General features: G+C 34.1%; 1 protein-coding gene across 2 annotated transcripts in view; it reads right to left on the bottom strand.

Moving 5' to 3' along the window:
• The window catches only part of Sox102F (transcription factor Sox102F), a 259,623-nt gene that overhangs the window by 111,042 nt on the left and 129,008 nt on the right, over nt 1-19,573 (bottom strand). The window contains exon 1 of one of the 2 annotated variants that reach the window (XM_089711613.1): nt 9,649-10,017. The exons of the other annotated variant lie outside the window; for it this stretch is intronic. The gene's annotated coding sequence lies outside the window, so the exon portion shown is untranslated. Of the gene's footprint in view, nt 1-9,648; nt 10,018-19,573 lie in introns of those variants that run through there. 2 annotated transcript variants of the gene reach the window in all.

The raw sequence follows: 19,573 nt of genomic DNA on the forward strand, positions 1-19,573 counted from the left end.
TCATGAGCCATTTTTATCACATCGCACCTTCTGACTTTGAAGGTTAATAATTTCATGAAATTTCAAGATATTTCAAAATTTTTTTTTCAGATAATAGTATATATAGTCTAGTATATACCGCATGAATAGCTTTTAGTTTGACCGAATAGTTTAAAAGATATGAGGGAAAATGTAAACCCCTGATTTTGTGAAAAATTATTTGCCATCCCGCACTGCGTTGATACGGCATGTTTACAGTAATAGCGATGGGAAACACTGTAAAATAAAACATCGATATCGATATAAATCAATTTTGTATATTTCAGTCTGTTTGTTAACAGATAACGAGATCGTCGATACAAAAAAAACACATATAAAACAAGGTACTTGATAGAGTAGGTACTACCAGGAAATTGTTCAGTAACTTTTGTTTTAATTTGTTCAGTAACTTTTGTTTTAATGTTTTATATTATTTTCACAACTGTCATCACATTTTTGCATTTATGCTACGAAATAAAAGAAAGTAAAAAAACTAAAGCCTTTAAGGTATCATTGTCATTTAAAAAAACTCAAAAGAAAAGTGCTTCGGTCCTGGTGCATCACTATGCGAGACTGACACGCGGCGCGCTCGCAGTACAGTGCGGCATGAGGTGCTTGTCCATGGCAAAATATTTGACATGCCGCACACAAAAGAAACGGTTTCTTTTCTATGCGTTGGTCCAATATTTTGCCATACGATTTTTAAACGAAATTGAGTCCTACTTCAAACTGTGATCACAAAAATATATTTGTCTCTTTTCTAGTCATTGATTAACATATAAAAAACCTCGCCGCACCACGGTGAAAACTGCGATTTTGGGCGCCGCACTGTGGTGTAGTCGCTGATGGCCCGATACTGGACATGCCGCAGTGAACGTGTTAAAAAAGGAATGTAGGGGTGTTATTTAACAAGATAGTTCAAAGATTAAACCTTATTTATATGGCTTATCAAGTTCAGGTCGTGACCGAAACATACGATTTTTAAACTTACATCTGAATTATAATTTAAAATGTAGTTATAATAATGTTACAATTGTTGACAGTTGACACTTTCTGCCAATTGCACAATATCTCTCTCCAATTTATTTCGACCAATTAAACTCAAAAATCACCAGTAAGTAGGTAGGTATATGAACCTACTTTTGTCGTAATTTGCATTAAGTATTTTGTAAAAACCTTAAATGGAGGGTACCTGAATGATCTTGTTAATGCTATGATTTATTCTTTATTCTCTTATTTTAAATACCCAATTATAACAAATATTTCAGTAAGTAGGTAGGTGTGTATGTACCTAGTCTATACTGGAACTTATATTTTTATTGCCTTCAAAATATTTTAAAAAGGTCACAAGATTTATTAGTAATGTAGGTACCTACCTAGGTACCTATAAGAACTGTGAGCAAAAACCCTTACCTTTCTCCTTATCTTTCTTCTCATTATTAATTACGTATTAACTATTATGTCTTATGTAGGTATTAAATATTTGTGTACCTAAATATTAATGATAATAAAGCAAAAAAAAAATATCTAACAATACGTAATCGCTATCATAATCTTAAACACCTAAATTATTGTAATATTAAGTTACACATTAAAAAATAATTAAGTTTAAGTAACTATTACAAATGTCTCTGAATGTGGCTAAGTGTGTCAAGTGGCCACTTAACTATATACAGAGGGTACATAAGTATGTCTGTTCCACGACAAGGAAAATAATCCGAAACATTTTCGACAAGAAATTAAACTTCCTTTCATAATAGCTGTGTTTTACCTGAAAATAAAACACATATTAAATACTTACCTATATTTGAAGCTTACTTATTGAGAAGGTACCTAGCTTTTTCCGCCTATTTTCCCTCTCTTTCTCGTTGTATATATGCTATCTCTCTCGCACACGGCACACCTCCCACCAGGTGGCGCGGCCGGCGCACGATAATGTGCAGGCGCTTGATCTTCTTCATTGAGTCGAAATCCTCAACAGGTGGACGTTAAGTGTAAGCTTCAAATATAGGTAAGTATTTAATATGTGTTTTATTTTCAGGTAAAACACAGCTATTAAACACTTGACCGTAATTTGAAGCTTACTTATTGAGACCTGTTTGTTACCCACCTGGTGTACAATATATGGACGCCAATGTGAATTTGAATAGGTACATAAGTAATTACTTATTTCTTTATTTGAAAGAGTAAGGTGTGCAGATAGTATACCAATAAATCACACAAATTTTTATATTATTTATATTAACAATCCCAGATGAAAAGTTAATCAAATAAGAACCAAAAAGTTAATCATAATGATTAAAAGTATTAGAACTTATGAGATTGGTTCAAGCGTACCTTAGTTAACCTTTTGGGCTTGAAAAGTTAAAGTTACTACAATTTTCACTATCTTTAGCGTAAATCTGCGAAAGCGCCAGTAACGACTTTCAATTACGCATTTAGATGTTACTTACAAAATGAAGCAACAGCTGATCCCGACGAGGCAAAAATACCTCAAACTCAAACCTTTATTTATTCAATTAGAACTCTGTAGAAGCACAATTGAATCATCTTAACATAGAATTACCACCTGTCTCAACTCACACAGTTTTAACCCAACCTGCTACAAGCGGACAAGAAGAGAACTTGGTCCTTACTTTTGGGGTCAGAAATAAATTTAAAAGGTCACCCCTTGAATAAGGCAATAAAATATCAAAACAGGTAAACGGTTTTAATTATAATACAGATTTTTAACATCCAACCAAACCGTGCGGTATCTATTAATGTTTAGAGCCAACGCCACCAATCATAATCTAAACATGGCTAGTACTTTCAGTACAATGCATGAATTATTTATTTAAAACTGATAGGTCATAAACTCTGTACTGGAAACAAATATACTGAACTTAAGAGACTAAAATGATAAGGAGCTTATCTGTGTCCCAAAACTGCAATTACTACAGCCAAGTACGTTACTTTTAATCAATTCGGTTTTAAGATATAATTATGATTTACATCAGAACTTATATACCGAAAGCCTCGGGACTACATAACGTGACTTATCTTCTTATTCTTATACTTATATAAAAATGAATCGCAAAATGTGTTGGTAAGCGCATAACTCGAGAACGGCTGAACCGATTTCGATAATTCTTTTTATATTCCTTGAAGTACGAGGATGGTTTTTATGTAGAGAAAACGTAAGTACCACGAGCGAAGCCGGGGCGGACCGCTAGTTTATAATAATAGTGTTTGTGCACAACACTAGGCAGTCAACAGCTATATGAACGTCAGATAGGAAAAGAGCCAAATTTATCCAGTCAGTAACAAAGGATTTTAACTATAGTTACTTTATTCTAATTCAACCAACTGCTACTAGCTACTCCGTATGTCTTTTGGATAGACGGAGGCAAATAGGATTTTTATTCCAACTATATCATTTGATATTTTGAAAATGTACTCCACATTTTCATACCGTCAGAGTCATTTTGCAGATTATAGTGGTGCAGCACTGAACACTGTCTATTAGGTGGCTGATGCTGCTGACCGGGCCTTCAGTTCCGCTTTCCAGAATACCTTCACCCTTCTAGGTGTTACTACTACTGAAATAGCGGTACTCTATCGCGTCGTTCAGGTCTCTAACTGACATAATGGCAAGAGAGATTATAAGCTTAACTATGCATTATTATGTTAAGGAATATGGTGGGTTTTGAATACTATCGTCGTCTGAAAGTATCTCCTTTCGATTAACTGCATTAAGGATGCAGATCTGATCCCATCTTTGTTCCGTAGGAATGCTACGACAGTCTAAACGTTACACTGAACAAAGAAAATTGCCCTGAATATAGTCGGTTGTTCCAACATCCGTAATATGGCTAGCCTAAGGTTAGTTATCCCTTGATTGTGACTGCTACCAATGGAGGCATTGCTCTTGTGTTGTCCACAGTTGTGCGAGTGCAAAAATGAAGAACTGAGCTCGTGGGGAGCTATGTCGAATGAATCTGTGTTAAGATTATGACAGTATAGGACAGTTAGCTGTGGATGCGAAGACAGGACATTACTTTATTCATCCGTAAACACGCGAGGCAGCCACGGACAGCGATATAGCAAGAACTAAACTAGCAAAGTTTAGTTCGCTTACCAGACTTTGTCATGTTTTAAATGCAGTATATCCTCTGAATAGCATTGCATTTATGACTATTGATAAACTTAATTCACCCGTAAACACGAGAAGCAGGCACGGATAGCGATATAGCAAGAACTAAACCAGCAAAGTTTAGTTCGATTACCAGACTTATATTTTAAAAGCCGTATAGCCTGTACATTTCATTTATTGCCCCCCCCCCCTCAAAGCAAAGAAATGAGAAGTCATTTGGCAGAGCTTTCTCGTTAAGGGTAGGGGTTCCAAGTAATATCTAATAATAAGAGGCTTTTGTTTGGAAAGATTGACTTTCCGTTATTTATCCTCTATCCTATGTAACTCAACAGTCAGTATTCTCAGCATTCGTTGAGTACTTAAACGTTTTACGTTAATAGTTGTATATAACTTTATTATACAATATAATAATCCTGGTGGGATGACAAAAAACTTGTCTAACAAACGATTATCCTAATCCCTCAGCGATTTATTGTTTGAGCCCCGAAGAAAAATCTCATGGGTGCAATAATGAGGTCAAATGGGTTGAAAAACGAGTCAAATAAATTGCCTACAAGACCGGGCAACTAAAATAGGCCTATGAGAGGTCAACTATACGTAATCAATCGTCATTTGTTACATTCAATCGCTTTGCGATTAAAAAATCTCTTCCGATGTTTGTATATGAAAATTGGTCGGCTAGTGCCATTTAATTACGATACCAAACATACCGTTGACACAAGGCTTGGTGACAATCCTCGAAACCACCGCCACAAATCATCTGCGAGATGATATTTGATCCGACTCGCCTTCCTTTGTTGTGATTAGGCTTTGCATTGGTAAATACAATTTGTTCAATTCCAATTTCCATAATTGGTAAACCAATGGTGGTTTCCTGATTCCTGAAGCGTAAACTTTTAGGATACGAAGTATCAATTTCATGCGCCCATTATTTGACGTATCTAACCTTTATTGTATTTTATTAGGTCATTTACTATACTGCCCACTGTGAAGTAGATTTCAAAACCTTTTTCTACCTACCTTAGAAGAGTGAAGATCCGATACGGTCATATCCAAAACTTCTTTCGTGGGTCCTCGTTGACAAAAGCAAATATCTATGATCATTTTAATGATCAATCCTTTGTATATTTGCACCAATCGCCATTAAAGCCCCGCGAGGGCTGATATATATTTGCACCATTTCCCCGTGGGGACGGTTGTTATCAAAGCCCCGCGAAGGCTGATATATATTTGCACCATGTCTCCGTGAGGTACTGTTGTAATCAAAGCCCCGCGAGGGCTGATATATATTTGCACCATTTCTCCATGAGGGACGGTTGTAATCAAAGCCCCGCGAGGGCTGATATATATTCGCACCATCTTTTCCGTGAGGGACGATTGTAATCAAAGCCCCGCGAGGGCCGATATATATTTGCACCATTTCCCTGCGAGCGACAGCTGCGCGAGGGATGTTTGTAACTAGAAATAAGTAGGGCCTGCCAAAAAATGCTTAAGAGACACCCTGCGAGGGTGAATTTGACCTGGCTAACCCCTGCGAGGAGTAGTGGCCACATTTATGTATTCTGCTTCGAGCAAGAATACACCTTAGTGCTAATATAAAAATAGCAGTAAATAATCATTTAAATAATATAGCAATTAACAAGGTCCTTTAACTTATTTTCCAATGTTAGCGACATTTAATAAATTCATAATTCAAATCAATTCACTAAATTTTAAAATGAACTTCGATTCATATTTATTTTTGTTCATGCAATCGATGTAACATTTAGTTGCTTTATATCCGTTAACATTCCTTACGAACGCAACCATACCGTCGTAGGACGTTATAATATTTAATTGCACAAAATAATCTCCACTCACCCGCAATTTTTTACTTTTTGTCAAGGTGTACAAGTTTATAATATTATTCTAAAACGTTAGAAGTGAATTGTAAATCCTTTGAAATAAGTGTATCTAAATCTAATTAATTATATTAAGATATCTCGATAATTATTATACGATAACCCTTTCAGCACAAGTTCAGTAAACCAAAGAATTTAATTGTAAAATTTTTGGTACTTACTCGTTTTAATAAAAAAGTTGCATCATTTGAACATAGGAAACGTAATTTTCAATCAAATTAGCCGTGTGTAATATGTCTATTTTCACATAAAAACGGATCAGAATAATACTCATAAAAGGACACGTATAGACTACGGATAGTTTTGAATGTGTGGAACATTCATGGTACGTATCTACTATACATGAGCGAATTCCATCATTATTCAGTTGAGCGGTAACTCCCGTACGATTTATAAAATAATATCACAACGTGTTCTGACATGTCGTGACTTCTTGGAGCTGACTCATCTCGTTCGATAATTTTTAGTAATAAACTATGATAGGAATTCCGAACCGTTCCTAGCGATAACGACAATGTAATAAAGTCGTAGCAATGGATTGTATGCCTGTAAAGCTTTGAGTTGGCTCATATCCATACTAAGTATTAATTGTAATTTTTTCACGAAAAATTCACTTGTACCCTTGTAATAAAAACACATTATTAAAAATGAAATAAAATATTAAAAATATCTATATACAAGAGAGGGTATTTGATATATCATATCAAATAATCACAAAAGTAATATTAACGATTCGAGTAAAGCCGAACGGTAACACCGTTAAAATAGCTTTACTCACAGTATTAAAAATTCAAATATTAATTAGTACATATTGCATAATGAAATATTTCAAAAGAAAAGTTACTATTTCAAGTAAAATGTAACGGTTGTATCGTTAATTTTAAATATCTTTATTCATGCTATTAAGTATTTAAGCATATTGAAAAATAAACTATTGCTGAAGGATTCATTAAAAACCTCAGCATTTTAAATAAAGTCCAACGATTATACCGTTGACTTTAAAGATTTTTACTCATTTTTAAGTAAAATATTATTAGAATAGATGTAAAAATAACTCACTGTACCGATCCGACGGGATACACTTTTTAACACTTTTAGCACTTGCTTTAAGCAATACTTAATACTTAATAGCACCAAGGTTGTAGTCTTGTAGACAACCTTCTCGCGGCGGAAGCTAGACGCCAATGAAGAAGATCAAGCGCCTGCACATTATCGTGCGCCGGCCGCGCCACCTGGTGGGAGGTGTGCCGTGTGCGAGAGAGATAGCATATATACAACGAGAAAGAGAGGGAAAATAGGCGGAAAAAGCTAGGTACCTTCTCAATAAGTAAGCTTCAAATTACGGTCAAGTGTTTAATAGAAATTACATAAAAATAATAATGTAGATATTTCATACAATCATATGCAATTTAATTATAATTATCATTGTGTAATTTTATTCCAAATGCTTAAACCACAGGACGTCAGTCGTAGGTACCAAAATAGTCCAAGAAACTACCTAGGGTCATTGCGCCTGTTCGCGTCCACTTAGTGCAGTTGGAAAGTTTGAAGGAGAAAATAAAAATGTTCCAGAACAAATTTCAACGCAAAATTTATGTAACGTGTTCAATACTTAGTCTATTTTAAGATTTACTTTCAATTGTGTTGGAAATATCATGTGGTTTTTATTTATCTAGACAAATAGCAGAATTAGGCGTTTTACCCAGTTCGCGTCCAAAAATTCCAGTTTGCGTCCACCCGTGGACCAGTTCGCGTCCACCAGCTTAGAAAAGGAATTGAGAGTGTATTGGGTGATATTTTATCAGATAAATGCAAATAAAAATTAGATTTTAATAAATTATTTATTTACGAATATAGTATTTAATAAAAATCGGCCAAATTCGAGTGGGACTCGCACACCAAGGGTTCCGTATTAACCTGTTTTTTTTCATATGTTTTAACTGTAAATGATTATTTTTTCAATGTTTCCCTTATTTGTGCTATAAGACGTTGCTTCGTACCAAACTTCAAGTGTCTGTGTTCACGTAAAGTACCCTGTAGGTTTTGATTCCCTTGCGAATGTCGAAATTTGCGAAAATTTGCAGCATAAACGGCTGTATCTTTTGATTGCTTTGGCTTATAAGTTTGATTTTTTCACTGCTTCAAGGGACCGTAGATTTGAGTATTCAATATAAATTTCAGCTTTATACCTCCACGTGTTACTGAGAAAAAGGGTCTTGACAGAAAGACAGACCGGCAGACGGACATACAGACGGACGGATATCAAAGTGATCCTTCAAGGATTCCGGATTTTCCTTTTGAGAGATTTTCTAATGAATTAAATTTCTTTTTTGTTCATATTATTTTCTTAACCACCGACTCTCATTCTCAAAGATACTAGTCTCATTCTTAGAATACCCATTTTAAAATGAAAAAATAGCATAAAAATTTGCTAATATAAATGAAAATTTAAATTATCAACTTGTAGTCTTAGTCAAAAATTTACAATCTATTTTAAATTACATATTTTAACAAACAATTCATTGCTAAGTAATGAAAAACAATGTGGACGCAATATGTTCTATTGTTATGCACTATAGGTATAGTTTGCGCCCACCGTGGACGCAAAATGGAAGTTGTACAAATTCGGTGTAGTAATTCGCGTCCACCTTATTTTAGCTATTAATTGTAAAAGAAATAAGCTGATTTATAATCCATACTATTCCATGTTTTGTTAGCAAAGTAAAGAAACAGTTACATATTCAAAAATTCACATTTAACAATAAGATACTTACCGTCAAACGCGACGCTACGCACTATTTTTTTCTCAAAATCCCGCGCGTTTTAGCTCTCTCGTTTAATAACCAAAATTAAATATTTTTTTTAAATAGTATAGGCAGTGTTCAGGCATATTTTGAATATGTGTGCATGTCTCTTATACATTGAGGTATTATCGGAAATTTTTCTTATTACAATTTTACTTAAAATATACTTATTTTCGTGAATTTTCTAAAAGATATCCGCAAAATGGACGCGAATAGGCATGTGGACGCGAACAGGCGCAATGACCCTACATAACATCTAGCATTTATCTAATACCAACCGGACCTCATAATTATAATATAATAAAGAGCACTAAAGTAAATGATAATATTAAAATATAGACACCTAATTAGGTATTAGACTTCTAATCTTTTGCACTTTACGTAACACAGATAGAAGAAACACAAACTAAAGTCTAATTCAAACAAATTGAAACCTACATCGCACTCCGATATCTACGAACTACAAAAAATTGTACAAAAGCTCGGCAAATCATTCAACTCAGGAATAATTCTTTTAAATACATAGGTACCTAATATCTACTTGATTTTTCTATAACACCATGTTCAGTTTACACTTCACTACCTCCGATTTATTCACGGTAGTTTCATTAGGTACCTACTTCAAATAAAAGTGAATAACAATCAAAATACACTAACATTGGTTAAACATATTCAAAGTTCAAACATCAACTCAAAATTATACTTATGTTAGAAGTGCGTAACTTGCCTTCAATTATTAGATTTAATACATAATGATCTTATAATAAAATACAATTAAATGTAATCTTACCTTCAAATGAGTGAGCATTGTTCCTCTCGCCTTTCGAGACATCAGTAATATCTAACGACCGACGACAATAAAAAATAAATAAAAATAAAACAACCAACAAAAACACGTCAAATAGTCCAAACACAATTCTTTGGCATTTTACACAGTCCCAGTCACGAAAACAAACACACACAAAACAAAAATAAAAATCGTCACGATGAGTTCGTCGCCGCGATCGTTTAGAACACGGAGCGTGGATACGTCCGTCGACCACGCACTCCCAACACACAATGCTAACAGATCGAAGCTCGCTGACAATAAGCGCGCGCTACAATTGACCACCGCCCCGCGCCGCTCGCGAGCGACAAGGACGCACCGACCTAATGTCACTGCCCTACGAACAATGCCGTCCTTTTACCACCCTTACTTACAAATTAGCAATGGAACCATACAACCTAAACACGTAATCAACATCTAGAATACATTTCGCACGTAACTCTGTAAAAATTTGCTAATATTCTATTTAGAATACCGTTAATTTTCAATTGTCTATTCGTAAACAGCGCGGAATCTATACAAAGCTTGCGGCCGTCCTTATCTAACTGGCTGTATTTCGTGCGCGTCGTCCCGCTCGAGCCGGTCGCGAGGCGACTAGGAGTATCTTCGTCTCGCTCTAGGCCCCGCCCAACGAGCTTCTTTGATGCGATGCAGTGTGCGTGGCGCGGTGAACAGCCGGCATTGTAATGTCGCACACCACAATAGTCAGGTGGGTGTTCTACGAGGGCGTTCGGAAAGTCGATACAATAATACGTTTGTATTTGAAGAAAATTTTCTTTTCGACAGGGCGTGCAGGCATTGTCAAGGCGTGGCCGGGAAAATGGTCTATTGTGCGCGGATTGGCGCGTCTATTGTTGTTTCGGCGGACTTTCCCATCGCATCGGCGAAATACGATGCCGCTCGAGAATATTTTTAGTCGCACAATGGATTTGCATATTTATAAAAAGTTTTCTGTAGCCCAGTTATATACAAACAGGTTACGTTTGTTCCAGTGTCTGAAGGGTTATAACAATGCACATAATATCGTCTATAATGCCAACAATCGATGTATTTAGCAGAACTTGCTTAAAATTATAGTAGGGAGAGCTCTTCTCTATATAAACAATATACATATTTGAATGGTTCCGTTCAGTACAAAATCGCTTCACACAACATGGGAAGACAAGAATTGTATCTACCTAACTATTGTTTTTAATTAATAGGTAGGTTAATGCAATTTAAGCCGATCACCTCCTGACAAATTGCGGCGTTATTAAAATTGATTTAACAAGTCAAATGAAGACATACACAGACATGTAAACATACAAACAATATGACCTATATTGTATCGCAGCGCAGGCGTGGAAGAATGTATGTCTCGGGGTCCCCCCTCCCGTGTGAGGAGTATTATCTACTGGGGTGGGTCCCCCCTTCTAGCTTTATTATACTGGTTTCAGCGAAAATTGCTTTTTGTTTGACGTGTAAACTGAACAGATTGGAATATTGTACGGGAGATTAAATTTCGCATTTATTGATTTTTACGTTAGAATGTTTCTATTTACGCATCTTAGCGTGTGTGGAAGTTCTTATACCTAGGTATTTTAAAATATTACCTACCTACCTAGGTTCTTTATGGTAAGTAAGGTCGTAATTTTAAACACTTATTTTTTTATTTGTATTATTCTTTTTAGTCTTATTTATTCCTTAAATTTCGCCTGCCTAAACATAATATTATTATGTATGACTAATTCAGTTATAATTTCTATAGGTATAGGTAATATCTATCTACAATCTACAAGCGTAGGTACCTATAGATATAGCTAATACAGAAATTAAAAACTAATTACTTCTCCCAATACCTAAGTTCACAAAAACGAAGTCTAGTCAACATCTACAAGAGCAGGTAGCTCTTTGTCCCCGCTGAAGATTATCAGAGACCATATCAATTACTTGATTGCTTTTTGGCGTTGTTTCAAAGCTTTCCTTTAGTTTCAAAGATTCTACGTAAGATTCGTATTCAGTAAACAGAATACCGGTGATTATACTAATTGATTATTAGATGGGTATAGGTACCGTATAATGTAGATATTTGTATACGTAGGTACTTGTTAAATGAGAATGAAATGGATTGAAATAGCTTTCAAAATGTGTCTTTAAATTGATAAAGAATAATTAATGTATAGGTAGGTATGATTAAATGGTGTAAATGTTTCTGAATATGGTCATGTGTAGGAAGGAATTTTATTAATTCAGTGAACAGAGATTATTTACAGAAGAAATTATTTAGAAGAATTGAATCTTAATTCAGGAATTACAATAAAAATACTTAGTAAGTAGGCAATTTATTCCGGGTGTGATATATTCACTATGCCACGCGACACATCACGTGTCGTGATTAGAATTTTTCTCTGATGCTATCTTTCAAATTCTATCGACCACATACAAATATGTGGATTTTAAGTTAGGCGGTTCCACACAGAGCGAGCAGCCTCGCGAAGCATTGACTGCGTGAAGCAGCTCAGTCTATGTTGTTTGGTCGAGGAAAATAATGCCTTATGCCCACAGACATGTATCAAGATATTTCTGTGCTTATGCCACACCGCACACGTGCTTTCCATACAAACAAGATACAAACCGAGCTCTTTTGCGCAATTGCTTCGCGAGGCTGTTTGCTATGTACCTAAATGCGTGTGCTGCCATTATTCCCGGCCAAGTAGGTAACGTCCACACTGACTGAACTGCTTCTCGCAATAACTTTTTTTTATTGACAATTATAGCGAAACGCTTGTCAATCCCGCCTGATGTAAAGCTACGGCGCTTCCTTAGAATGTTCCTGTTCACTCTATAGGTACGTTTAAGTCCCCGTGGGCTGCTCGCTGCGAGTAAAACCGTTTATTCACCACAATGTCGCCTGCTGTTAAGCTAAGAAGTGGTACGATGGTACGCGCTTTTCTAGAAAGTTCCCTTTCAATCTAAGCTTGAGGCTGCTTGCTGTGTGCAACCGCCTTAGCTGTAAAGGTTCCCGTGCACTCTACACTTGAAGAGCCCGTGAGGATGCTCGCTGTGTGAAACCGCCTTAACTGTAGATATATTCTTCTAACGTCAGCGATGTCGGCAGTGTCAGTAAAGCGCGGCTCAGGCTAATTGGCGTCACTTAGCGCGCGCTATCTATTTAAAGATCGAACGGTTCGATCTACGCTTCCGTCGCTCCCATTTATTCTTATTCACATTGTACAAGCCGTGTTGATGTGTGCGTGGGAACACGCGTTTTTAATCTGTGGTAAGGAATGACATTAGGCATTTTGTCTATGGTCAATAACTGAATACCTAGGGGTGTATCTGTAGCGTTGCTTAGTTCAAATGAAGAATGAGACTGCGTTTAGCATCATTTAATTCAGATTAAAAAGGTAATTTTATTGTTTATTAGCACGAAAGCTATCCATAGAGTTAAATAGATTTTTTTTTCATTCACACTTACTACGATAGTTTCCAAAAATTGATATCCTGAATGCTGATTAAAACACCCAAAATACCGATTAATTTCAACAAATTTCATCATTCATTAGTCGCTCTCAAAACGCAAATAAACAACGCAGTCTATGAAAATCCTGTCCATTATTGCAATTAAATCATCTTTACTTAGCGTTCCCTCATTCCGAGATATCACCCTTCCCCTTCTATGTAGGTATGTAAACTTCGTTTTGATCTTTACTTGCGTCTTCTATGAGACGTTTGCGAATTAAGGGTATGTACTTAATGTTTAACCTAATGTTATGGTGTCTACAATTTCCTTGATTAAGTAGGTAGGTATATTATTATGGCATGTTGTAGATACCTACATAGTTTGTGATAGGTATGTGAAATTTATGGGTAATGAGATAATAAGGTAACTAAAAGCAAAAGGAACAGTTTTAAATTTTAATGTTACAAAAATATATTCAATTGGGAAACAACAGAATGAGATGAACGCTGTAGGTAAGTAACTAAAGTTATAGCTTATGTAGATTGGTATCTATAGGCCATACTTAGGTTCTAACTTCTATGCATTGCAATAAATATTTTTCTAATAAATCTAAATTAGATTGTTTCTACAGATGAATTAAATATAACAAACATACAGGAAGAGGCACCTCCTATGGCATTTAGATAGCTATATAAATTAGCAAAGAGATCTAGGTACCTACCTACCTACTTATGGTAAATATAATTATACAAACAATATTTAATCAGAATAAAAGTACCTATCTACTAATTATTTTAGTAGTAAGTTATGTATGTACCTATAGGTACTTAGTACTTACTATAAAATATATTAAAAATGTACAGCGTAAAAATAACTAGCACTCACGAAATGGATCCATTAGTCTTACTAATAGCAGCTAATATTTCGTGATCATGTGAAAGTTCGTTTTTAAACGTTTCCACAAAAATTCCCATTTTAGCCACTTTGGACATTAATGATTTCTTTTGAGGGTGTTCATTAAAAGTTCGTAATAGCGTTTTGGAACACTCTATCTCCCTTAATGTTCCTTGCTAACATTTTGATATTTTCATACAAAGTTTTATGCTGAGGAATTACTAATTAGTTGTTAATTAATTAGTACATTAGACTATCTCGTATCTACATTCTATAGTCTACCTATAGGTACCTAATTGTTCATACTTTATGTTCAACTGGAATGCAATAGACAAAACATACCTAACTGTTTACATTATAGATCATAATCTACGAGGTATTTTCCTTAAAAAATAAAATATTCTTCAAGTAAAAATGATCTGGGCGGGATTTCCTCACTCTGGCTCTGACAATAGGGTATTGTGTTGTGGGCGTTTCCCATTGTGCCTTTCCACCAATCAGAGCGCTGCGTTCAACAATAGAACCGAATTGGAAAGGCCGATTCTATTGTCCGATTGGTGTGGCGTGACGTCACGGAGTTTTAAATATAGAACGAGAAAATTCTAATTTTTGTGTAACGTTCTTTGTGTGATTTGAATTTGGAACGTCTATTGTTTATGGATATCTAAGCATGTGTGCTATGTAGACTGTATATTTAACCTAAACTGACATAGATTTCAAATTATGCTTTTTAATTATCCATAATAGTACAAACTGTAGGTACCTACCTACCTACAATGTTAATTAATATCCTGTAGGTCGTAGATATACTTTGTAGTTAGTACAATCAACGGTATAACATTTTATAATGTGGTTTAATTATCCAATTATGAACCTATGTCATATAATAAGTACCTACGTATACAATGCTAGGAAAATCCTGTGGAACAATTTGTAAGGATTCAACGAATTGTGATGACATCTTTCCACGCTTATCTATCACGAAATACCTACGCAAAAGGATTTTTATAATTAATCATTTGTTAAAAGAATGACTTACCTACTAGTTACTACCTATTTAGTATTTACCAAGTTAAAGATCACATCGAATGTTATTTTTATATCATGTGTATTGTGTGGTCAAGGTTGAACTCGGCTTTACGCTGTGACGGTTTTAAACCCGTCAACTGTCAAATGCATGTTTTAAATTTGTTTATGTATGTAGGTACTCATTTATAGTTAAATAAGTAGGTACCTAAATGTATAAAATATAAATATACGCAGTGACAAGAAAAGATCTTATAAGATTTATATCCTAGGATTAGAAAAATTTTCTATTTTCATATTTATATGTTTGTTGTTTTTCTTGTAGGTACAGTTACATTCAGAACGTTTATGAAATATTAAAATACTTAGATTATTACGTTATTTAAGTAGGTATAATTAGTTGATCCGATATGACCTACTAGGTAAATTAGGTATTTCTATCCTCCAATTTGATTCTAATAAGATTCCGATTTGAACATACCTAGGTACCTATAGGGAAAAGGTAATATGTAGGACTGTAGGTAGTAGGTATTAACCTTACCTTTATATGTATAATCTAGTGTTTGAATGCATTAAATCACTAACACATTTCATGCAATATGCAAAAATACGCCACCCGGTTTTACTTTATTACGACGAAAAACAAACTTACAAAAATAATATCACGTTCATATAATCTCAATATACATAACAAAAACATTAGAAATATAGCCAAATATTCACATAAATTTATAAGTACCTAAGTGATTAACGCAAGATTTGAAGATTAGATTAAACCTGTTTTCTAATCATCTTCATCAATATCAATTTCATCTAAAACTATATTAATCGTATCTTTAAATATTAATATTAGTGGGATAATTAAAAATATTACGAAATTAATTTTATACACAACTGTACTCGCTCATTATGGCCGGATGTTAGGAACAGGTGTCACTGGCAATTTATTGAAATATGAACCTTATGTTTTGGGAATAGAGTAGATTTTAGAATGTTGGTTGTTAACACTGCTTTATCTTATAGTCCACACGGTATTGTGCAAAAGTTTGCGCATGCTTAGTGAACGATATTGTTAATTGGTTTTAATTACTATTTACTATTAAATATTAGTAATTAGTATTTGAAACTGTAAATCATACCTATTAGGTATTTAAGTAGGTAGGTTACCTATAATGATTTTTGTGATACTTAGGTAAGTAGGTATAAAAGAAGGATTTTAGGGACCATGATTTCTTATCTAAAAAATATTAGGTAGGTATAATGGATTTTTAAATAAGATGTTTTATTTTCGCTTTCTTCCTAAATCCTACACCTACCCGATACACTCGTTATGAATTATAATAGGTATTTTTTCCACTACTTACGAGTAGTTTTCATACTAAAATGAAAGAATTTGGGTCAGTATCTACCTCACAAATACGTTATTTATACGTTATTGTAACTTTAATATTCACAAAATTATCACCAGTCAACAATTATTATAACAATTATAGGCATATTACAAAATTCCATTTTCCCTAAACACCGCGACATCTAGAACTATTCGACAATTTATCACCGGCTCTATACTCCAAACAAACGACTACATATAAAATAGCCCCCCTCCCCATCCCTGTAATGCACTATCAAAGCTCTTTCATAAATGGACAGTATTTATCGCACAAACTACGAATTTACGGTCACCATAGACCTTATTACGTTGCAATAAGGTTTAAAATCGCTAAGCAATTTGTTTATAAATTATATATATGTCACCCCCCTTTTTCCCACCCCAGTAGCGTCTTGGAAATGTTTAGTCTCGCCTTTATAGACATTTTGTTTGTCCTTTATTCTACGGGTCTTTCATTCGGATAGGTGTTCTGTGTGTTGCGGTATTTTTATACTTTTGAATAGGTATTGAGTCTGTGGAAATGATGTATAAGTATAAGTAATAAACGTGGAATTGTTGAAATTGAGTGGAATAATAATTGTGGTGTGATGCTTGTGTTTTTATGATTTCTGAATTGTTATTAAATATTGAGTCAAGGAATTAATTATAATTTAACAAATTGATTAATAGTATCTAAGTACCTGACCTATATCGTTTGCTCTGTAATACAAATTTCGTTGATATTAGGCAGTACAATAACAATACATAGTCAATAGATAATCATAACATCTGATAGCGAAATAAAAATGCTCAAAAGTAAACGACGACGTTATTCTAAAATACTTAGAGGACATTTAATTTAAACAAAAAAGGGACTTTTAAACACATATAAACCACACCATTCATTCCCGACATTACAGAACGAACATTAACAAAATAAACACTTAACAGCTATCATTAATAGTTTACTTAAAAACCGAAGCATTTTAACTAAGCGGTCATAAACAGTGGAGATTAAGACCGCATCCATCTTTCTGTGAACGTGGTTAACAAAAATAGCATCAGGGAGGGAGGCGGTATAAAAACTAAAAAGTGGCAAGAGTAGTGAGCAGCTTTGTTTCACCCCCTGTACGATGTGCAAAAAAATTTGTGTCATGTTTTGGAATATTTATTGGCAATAAATATTCTAATAAGATTGAATGAAATATTATAAGCTCGATTGATTGCGATCAGGATGAATGGTCAGTTTTGTGAAATATTTTATGTAAAAGACAATGTGTGTGAAAATTTTATTAGCATTATCATGATGTAATTAATGTCTACTTCTTGTTTAAGTTTTATTTCCCTAAGAAAGTATAGTTGTCTTTAATTAAAATATAGATACATTTGCTACTTTAAATCAATACAAAAGATATTAGCTTAATAATTATATGATTACTTATTGCAATATTTACCTAATTAATTTGCAATGCGTCGTTACCTTTGTGTACGTTTTCCTTTCTTTTAAAAGCACTTAAAATAAATTTTGTTTTTATACCTGTCTTACACTAATTAACACATACTAATAAATTTACATGAATATTCATTTCATACCTATCATAAAATATATAACATATTTGTATATATAAGAATTTTATATGAAAAGGTCGCCTTTTTTGCTGACCGTACTTGTCAAATACCGAGTACTTTGTAAACCTCGTCTGCGGGAAGCGGAATTAAGAGACACTTCGTACAGTTTCATAAAGGAATGCGCAGAACACAATATTTTATTACTAAACCTCGCCAAGTTAGGTTTTCTTTTATTTTTATTTCATTGAAAATAACTGGAAATGTTTTTTCAACGTTTATAGAAAAAAAATTGATGCACTTGTAATTAACTATCGTCTCAGCTCTACTTATATTAAAACTAGCTGTGCTCCGCGGTTTTACCCGCAGTGCTTCGCTCCTGTTGGTCTTAGCGAGATGATGTTTAGCCCATAGCCTCCCTCGATAAATGGGCTATCTAACACAAACAAACAAACAAAAAAACTCTTCATAGATAGGTAAGTATAATGTTATTGAGTGAAAAACTTATAAGCTTATATTATGACTGACTCCGCTACGCTATTTAGTATCGGATTACCACGCAACCCACAAACAAAAAAACAACACTGTTACAGTAATTTTACCAAATCGATGTCTTTAACCTTATAATCCAAAAATATAAAATAGTTAAATATAATATTAGTCATTAGTAACCGATCCACTCGTTTAGGCAGCACCTCGTCTAATTGGCCGTAAATTATAATTTATAATAATACGTTGTATGCCGACCCTACCTCGAATGAAAAAGTGATATTTTATTTATAAGTAGCTAATTATGTGATACTTTACACCTATCATACTACCGTTATGTCAAAATTCTATTATTAATGGTATATTTTTTATGCTAAATAATATTTTAATGTTAGGACACTGTTAGTTAAATTTTACTGTGGACTTGTTTGAATATAATACCTACTTAAAGATTCGTAGAATAAACTAGAATAAAAAGTTTATGGATTCTTCCAATTCGAACTTACAGCCATCGCTCCTTGGAGAACAAGCGATTTTTATTCTTTAACCTACTATAGAGAATTTTTTTTATTTTATTTATACTTTTTTTTTCAAAATTCGAGAAAGATTTCTGTATAGTGTTTGTTTTATGGTACCTATTTACTAAATCATGCTTGTAGCAATTTGGTCAGTATCCCTGTCAAACAGTCAATGTTAATAAATGAAAAACAATATTATTTTTCCAATAGATGTACCTACATAACATTCACGCCACGTTTATCAGAAAATTATAGTTTTAACCAAGAAGTCTTCTACAACAATTACAAGCCGTGTACCTACCCTTTACTGTAACCAATTATTCCCTTATACATACCTATTTAAAAATTTACATATTAACACACTTTACATTTTACAAAACCTCAAAATCCAACCAAGTGACCAAACAGCTTATAACTTTGAAGAGCCAAAAAGCCATCCATCCTCCCAGATATTAATGTCTCCAGATAATTAATATTCGTCCAACAATAACATTTGACATTGGCATCCGTTTTATGTCTGACTTATGGCGAACAAAGTCAATTGTCTGGTCTAAATCTGGTTTTGTAATAAGGCAAAAAAGGGTT

The sequence above is a fragment of the Colias philodice genome, chromosome 26 (genome assembly GCF_061535455.1).
Source record: "Colias philodice isolate Cphi_HAF_F1 chromosome 26, ilColPhil1 Martin Lab GWU primary, whole genome shotgun sequence".
Taxonomy (NCBI): Eukaryota; Metazoa; Arthropoda; class Insecta; order Lepidoptera; family Pieridae; genus Colias; species Colias philodice.